Source organism: Homalodisca vitripennis, chromosome 7 (assembly GCF_021130785.1).
Source record: "Homalodisca vitripennis isolate AUS2020 chromosome 7, UT_GWSS_2.1, whole genome shotgun sequence".
NCBI classification, from domain to species: Eukaryota; Metazoa; Arthropoda; class Insecta; order Hemiptera; family Cicadellidae; genus Homalodisca; species Homalodisca vitripennis.
In genome coordinates this window covers 19250580-19258497 of record NC_060213.1, presented here as the reverse complement: position 1 = coordinate 19258497, position 7918 = coordinate 19250580, and the positions used below count along the sequence as shown (strand labels likewise).

Here is a 7918-nt window from a genome sequence, read left to right as displayed (position 1 = left end):
CTGTGTGAAAGTAACTATTCTGTATGTCTTTTTTACTTAGATATTATGCAGAAATGCACTAATTTTACGGGTGTGCAAGAGGTAATTCAAAATATTATGCCCAACCAAAGCCTACCAAAGATAATCCAGACAGATGTCTCATTGAGATTAATAAGTAGGACACGCCATGGTTTGAATGTTGGATATCGCTGTGAATGATACTCCAGTGAGATTTCTGTGTACTATTTTTTCTGTGGTGCTGTTAACAGCCTGTACCCGACTTGAATTATATCTCAAATCATATAATTGATTACTGGTATTAATTCAACTGTTCACAAGTATTCCAAACCAAAATTAGGTCTCATTCCCTTTTTTTAGTTCGGAGCTATAAACATGTGGCCAAAATAACTGTTATATTTAAAACTTGTATTTGGAGTTAAAGGGTACGGCAACAGAAGTCATACTGCTGGTAGTACAGAGTCGATACCTGAGTGTGCTGAGAAGGGGATCTATTGCAGCCTTTGGACTTAGTAACATCCTAAGTACGGTAGTGTCTTCCCGTATTAGTTTTTCTAAAACTGTAATACTTCCCAATTATCAAGTTAATAAGTAATTTTGAAGTTTAAATTTTGTTTGGACAAATTCATTTCTTTCCGACACACAGTCGGGGAGTAGCAGCAATAAACTACCAAAATTTAATGTTCCCGAATTCGAACTCGTTTCAGAGCTCGAACGTCCATGATTTATTATCAGGCAATATATTAGTGTAGAATGAAACTGCATGAATTGTTTCTTAACCTAGCTAGTAAAGGGCAAACCCACAACAGAAACAAAAAAACTAGTTTTTTTTCTTTGTATAATGGCCTTGATTATTACTGAACTGACGTATTGTGATAATCTCCCTTCGATCACTTCGATGATTAGTAAATTGTGATGTGAGGTTGTATTTGAGACTTTCAAGGATTAGTAAATTCTGATCCGATCTAATATGTCTTATGAATAAAATTGAATATTTTCTAAAAAGTTATAACACTTCGTAATCAGTAATATTAACACCATAATTACAGAAAGTAAGTAATCTACTCTACTGAAATATTTTATATTAGAGTCATGGTTCATTACTTCTGGTTATTTAATATAGCAACAACTTTCCAAATTTATTCTAGGTTTAGAAAAAAATATATATAATTAGGCTATATGGCTTTTAATAATAATAATATAGGCTAGTACATAAATTACTGTAAATAGTACTTGAAAATCACAATGTTTACCATAGAAACAAATTTTAAAAAATTAACATAACTTGCTATAAAATACACAACTTACTCTTGACCACCTAATATACCTTTAAATATAAATTATAAGATTAATCATTAAACACACAATGTACTTAAGTTCAAAACAATTATTAAAACAAACTAAGCTTTGCCAACAAAATAGCATAGTGTACTTGAAATTAATGGTCAGAGTGGCAAAATACGAGTTTCGTGTTATTAATCTATTTCTATTGTTCTCTTGAACAAAACAGTATAAGGTTTAAAGGGGTGACGATGACTAATAACTAAGTTGAAGAACATAAAAAGTACGACTACTCTATCATGCAGAGTAATGTTTCCTTGTTCTACATCTATGCTGGGCGTAACATGGTCTTGTGATCATAAGTGAACCCTTTATTGGTTGCTGCTGATGTCAGCCATTACGCCATCTTTGGGTTTGTAAAATAATAATTGTGAAATTTGGGAATTTGACCCAAATAAAAGATGTTTTGGTATCGGTGCGGTTAATGGCCAGAGTAGCATATTAAAATTTCATCATTGTTAACGTTTCCACTCATCCTCCTGGCAAAAAAAAAAAAAAATATATGGGATTAATAGGTGGAAATCGCCAATAACTTTTTCGTTTAATAATTTAAATGTAAATTTGTGGTTATATTTGTGTACTGTACTTCTTGTTATCTATGATTTTCAGCGTTATCTGCTTCTGATTGCTTATCTGAGTCTATGGTCAGAATATCTCAGTTATTTAAGTACCATGAACCCTCACATACAGTACCCTTCAATGCCTTTTCAATAACAAAGGTGTCTATTACTCAATTGTGGCATATTAACTCAAATACAGTAAATTAGTTTTGAAAATTATTTACGTGTCTGCGGATTACGCGAGAAGTTAACATATCATGAAATTAATATTTTGTTCCTTTTTAATTGCTCATTGTGTTTTCAGAGTGAGAGTATATGTTTGTTGTGTAATCATGTGTTATTTTAAAATCAATAAAAACTATTTTATGTGATCGCAAACTTACCACGTGGTAAGTACATATAAAGTTAGTTACGTTACTTGTGAGAATTTATTGGGTACTTTGGGATTATACCGACCACACCAGTATGAAGAACACAAAAATATAAATTTATAGAAACAAACATTATAGAACAAAAAAACAACTCTTTAATTACAAAATTACAAACTTACAAGCATTTCCAGGTATTGTGATCGGTATTGTTGTCGCTGTTATCTTATCTTTCTCGAGAATCCCGATTACGGCAGGCCGCGCGGCATCACATGATTATCTAAGTTTTTTTGCACGGTACATAATTGCCTTTCCATTACAATTCACTTTATATTTCTGATCAGCCCCTCTAGAATTTGATATTTTACTGATAGGTACTATCTCGAGGGATGTTTTTCTTTCGTTGACATCAGCGCGGGGCACTCGCATTTTGGGTGGCGGAGTGTGATCAAGAATAAAAACAAGTTTTGAGTGTTTTTTTTTTTTTTTTTTTCAATAAAGAATTTAGTTTTTGTTTGGTAGTGTTTGTTTTTGTTGAATTTTTTTGTTTGGAGAAATGTAGGGGTAAAACACAGAAGTACAACAAAGCGACGCACCAGCTGAACGGGCGGTGAGACTATGCAATCACGTTATCTACTAGACCGCTCGACTTTGACCTCTGTCTGAGGATGGGGAGGGGTTTGCGATAAGACAATTCCTGTTTTATATTGACGAAATATTGTTCTACGCTAATCTAGTAATCAGTAGAAGCAAAATATCAAATAACGATTCATGTCTGGGTGTGGTCGGTATAATCCCAAAGTACCATTTATTGAACTTATGTTTGTTTTTTTACACTATTTATTGGTTTGTTGAAATATTATTTTCAAATTTAATTTTATCCACACCGGAAGCGAGATATCCTCTATTTATGCTATCGTCATACTGAACAAAACAGTATAAGGTTTTAGGGTATGAAAATGATAAATGAATTTTAGAACCTTAAAAGTGGAACTTCTTTTCTTGCAAGATAGGAAGTTACGGTTAGGTGAATTAAAAACATTTGTTTGTTTCTTGAGTTATGATTCCTATAAAGCAGTAATAACGAGATATTTGTGATCAGACTGTTTAGAATTTTGATTTTTTCTGATAGGCTATGTACTAGGTACTACCTTGAGGGTGTTTTACATATGTCGCTATCAGTACGGACTATGTGCATCTCGTGTCAGGCTGATATGAGCTTTTATTCTTAGAAGGTCTAAGTTAACAAAAATGCCTTATTTGGGTCAAATTCTCCTGATTTTCAGCATTATTGTTATTTTACGTGTCCAGAGATGATGTAATGGCTGATGTCAGCAGCAACCAACAGGAGGTTGAATTAAGATCACAACAAGACCACGTGAAGACCGTAGAACAATGAAATATTACTCTGCGTGAGAAAAGTAGTTCCAGTTTGAATGTTCTATAACTTTGTTATTTGTCATTTACAAGTATTGAAACCTTAGTTCTGTTGAGGAGGATGATAACAACAGGTTAATAACGCAAAACTAGTATTTTTCAAGTCCATGAAGTTCACAAATATGTTTTTGTTCATTTAGACCTTCTGTGATTGAAAGTCCATATTGGCCTGTCACATGTGCATCCGTCCATCAGCGCAGGCTATATATTATGGTGACATAGGAAAAACATCCCTCGAGGCAGTATCTGTCAAGATAAAATTCTAGATGGTCTGATCATGAATGCCTCCAGCCATTACTGCTTTATAGAATACGCAAGTTAAAAAAATAAATAAATATTTTCAATTTACCTAAACATAACTTCCTACTATTTTGCAAGAAAATTAGTTCCAATAGTCTAAAATTCATTGTGTCATTTCCATCCCCTTCTTCTATGGGGTGGCCTATTGCCATGCACTTAAGCCTTCAAGGGCTTTTTGCGCACACCATGAGGCCTACCAGTCTATGATTTCAGCAGTATCACAAACCGCCAACAACCTCATGTTGTTTTGTTCAGGAGGACACTTCTAATAAGTGGTTAATAATGTGAATCTCATTGCTAGTGTAGATAAAAATAAATTTGAAAATAATGCAAACAAATTTAACCAAACTTTATACAAATGAATAAATAGTATAAAGAAAACAAACATAAGTTTAATAAATAAGGAAAGGTAAAGCAACCATAGCTTCCTAATTTCTTATGTACATACAATTTACTAACAAGAAACCTGGTAACTCCCGATCATATAAAAATATCTTTTCTCGGTTTGAAAGTAACACACAACAAACTCTCACTCTGAAAAAACACAATGACCAATTAAAGAGGAATAAATTAATTTCCTAATATTTTTACTGCTCACGTAATCCAAACTGGTTTGGGATTGCTATCAGGCCGTTTCCTCCCTTGCCAGAATCAACAATGTAACCATTTGTTGGGTTCCTGGTCATGAGGGGATTCTTGGGAACGAAAGAGCTGATGCCCTGGCCAACTAGGGCTCAGCGTCAATTATGACGGGCCCTCAACCATTCTGCGGTGTTCCAAGGTGTGAATCCTCTAGGGTTGTCTCGAAATGGATTCGCTCGGAGCATGGGAGAAGGTGGAGGTTGCATCCGGGTTTGAGAGTGAGTAGAATGGTATTACAGTCACCTTCCTCCAAGGTGGCTTCGGACCTTCTCTCATTAAACAGATCAATGTCTTCTAAGGTCATTGGTCTCATTACGGGGCATGGTCACTTGAGGAAGCATCTTCACAGAGTGGCATCCTTCAGGAGGATCCGCTCTGTGGAAGGTGTAATGAGCAGGAGGAGACTGCTGAGCACCTGCTCTTTGATTACCCTGCAATAGCAAGAGAGCGGTATGCCATCTTTGGTAGTTTGGACAGGAGTGGTGAATTTTCCCAGGAGGACTTGATAGGTTGTTTTCGGCGGTATGTTGAACTGCTGAAGTTGTAGACTGGTGGGCCTCATGATGTGTTTCCGGAGTGCGCAAAAAGCCCTTGAGGCTTAAGTGCATGGCAGTAGGCCGCCCCAAGGGGAAAAAAATCCACACTGAAACATGTAAATAACTTTCAAACCTAATTGATGGTAGGTAGTGTTAACACGCCGCAGTAGAGTAATGGCTGCCATAGTTATCCGTGACACAGTGAAGGCTGCTGTAAGGGATGAATTTTGGTGATGTACTAAGCTGTTCTGAACACAGAACACTCAGATAAGCTATCAGGCGCAGATAATGCTGAAAAACGTAAGTAACAAGAAGCACAGTTGACAAATATAATAACAACAGTTCAATTTTCCATTACAATTATTGAAAAAACATAGTTATATGTGATTTGCACTCCCTAAAACCAAACATATTTTTTCAGAAGGATGAGCAGAATACGTTAATAACTTTTCATTGGCTACTTCGGCTACTGTTACAGTTCCAGCATGGTCTGCCTTCCCTGCTTCGTGGTGCCAGTAGCTCTGCTGTTTGGGAAGTGATTTGTTTTCTGTCGCCACTGCTTAGACCGTTGTATAACATTCCTGAAGAAACATTTCTGTTACAGTTCCAGCATGGTCTGTCTTCCCTGCTTCGTGGTGCCAGTAGCTCTGTTGTTTGGGAAGCAGTTTTGTTCTGTAGCCACTGCTTAGACCGTTGTATAACATTCCTGAAGAAACATTTCTCTGTTACAGTTCCAGCATGGTCTGTCTTCCCTGCTTCGTGGTGCCAGTAGCTCTGTTGTTTGGGAAGCGGTTTTTTTTTCTGTGGCCACTGCTTAGACCGTTGTATAACATTCCTGAAGAAACATTTCTGTTACAGTTCCAGCATGGTCTGTCTTCCCTGCTTCGTGGTGCCAGTAGCTCTGCTGCTTGGGAAGCGGTTTTGTTCTGTAGCCACTGCTTAGACCGTTGTATAACATTCCTGAAGAAACATTTCTCTGTTACAGTTCCAGCATGGTCTGTCTTCCCTGCTTCGTTGTGCCCGTAGCTCTGCTGTTTTGGCGGTTCCTTCTGTGGCCATTGCTTAGACCGTTGTATATCAGGTGGTATAACATTCCTGAAGAGAAGGCAACCGAGAAAAATGGAACTGTTGAAAAATTGGACAAGCTCGGAGAGGATGGGTGTCCATTTGGGTGCCCATTGAAACCAAAAGACAAGCAGAATGTTGACACATCTCCGACAGAAGAGAAAAAACTATTATGACTTGTACGCGTTATACACCGGACATTCCTGATATGAATTATTTGTGTGAACATATACATGTATCATAGCATAAATTTTTAAGTTTGTTGTAAAATGTTACTGATTTCATTTCGCATTCAGTTAGTCTATAACTGAGACCTTGTTACTTTAGTTGCTCGAGAAATAAATTTTCTTTAATAATTTAGTAGCAGCAGTAGTGTAACTAGGACCTGGCATTTGAGGGGGGAAGGGAGGGGTGTATCTGAATGCAGACCCCATCACACTGGGGGTATGGAATTAATCTAAATTTAACTAAATTATTGATAAGCAAATTTTAAATTAAAGCGTTTGACTTCTTCATTAAAAACAAGTTCACTTGTTATACCAATATGTATAACAGTATCAGAGTGATATTGATACCTCACGTTTTCATTGCAAAATATCATAATAAATAAAATATGCATGAATTTATTCCTGCTTCAAATCATGTTTATTTTAAGTTATATTGATTAATTCTAGCAGCCACCAAATATTTTTTTTTTTTTAATTTTCATCACTTTTTTCCATTACGGTGAGTGGTATGTTAGCAATATATTTAAGCGAGATTCCCTATAGAAAAAGAATGAGTCGGACAAAGAAGCGAACTATCCAAAGCACCACCATCCAATTCATGGAATATTAATTTAATTTTGTGGGGCTCTGTTAATGGGAAAAACAGTATTACATTTAAATATAAACCATTATTATTATAGGTAATCATACATTTATGATTTCTTAGCTTCAATTCACTATAATCGTAAGTTCCGGAGCAAAACATTTTTTGATTTGAGATGAGATCCTATTCATAATATAGTTTAAATTTAAGTCCCATATTACAGATGAAGCCTCAAATAACCTGTTTGTCCTCATGATTAATAATATTCTAAAGAACATTGGTCTTGGCTAGTAATTGGACGAGGATCTAAAGTATTCATCGCATTATTAGTAACATAGTTTTTAAGAAGTCAACCCAATCAAATTCTTTTAAATTTTAATAAGAAATCATTGTGATTTTTTTACGGGTATTTATTGTATTTTAATCGCAACTGAAATGAGTACCAAATTGATATAATATTGTAAATACCATTTTTTTTTTTTATATTTAAGATATTGTTGCTCAGTTATAATATCCAGTGTTTATTTAATTAAGTTCTGTTCGTGTTATTGTGATAAGTATTAATAAAACTGATATAAGTAATAAGGTATTTTCTTAAACTTCCCATAGTAACAGTCATGTCAATTCTTATCTATAGAATATTTCTACAGTAATACCAAAGTATTGAATGGGAAAATTGATTCGGTCATGAGACAAGTTAGTAAACACTTGAGTTTGAGTTTTGCAGGAAGGGAAATTATTTAGTTTCCTATACAAGATATTAGTTGCATTACATTAATAGAAAAATAAGTAGATAAAAGAACACTTTTAATTCTTTGCACAAAATGATTAAGAAGAAATATTCATCAGTAATTGCAATGTA

At 35.1% G+C, this 7918-nt stretch overlaps 1 long non-coding RNA gene across 1 annotated transcript; it reads left to right on the top strand.

The window, feature by feature from the left end:
• The first annotated feature begins 884 nt into the window (after positions 1-884).
• On the top strand, positions 885-7638 carry LOC124366969. Its single transcript, XR_006922846.1, has 2 exons — positions 885-1049; positions 6167-7638. It is a non-coding gene; the product is annotated as an uncharacterized LOC124366969 (long non-coding RNA).
• The last annotated feature ends 280 nt before the right edge of the window (positions 7639-7918 follow it).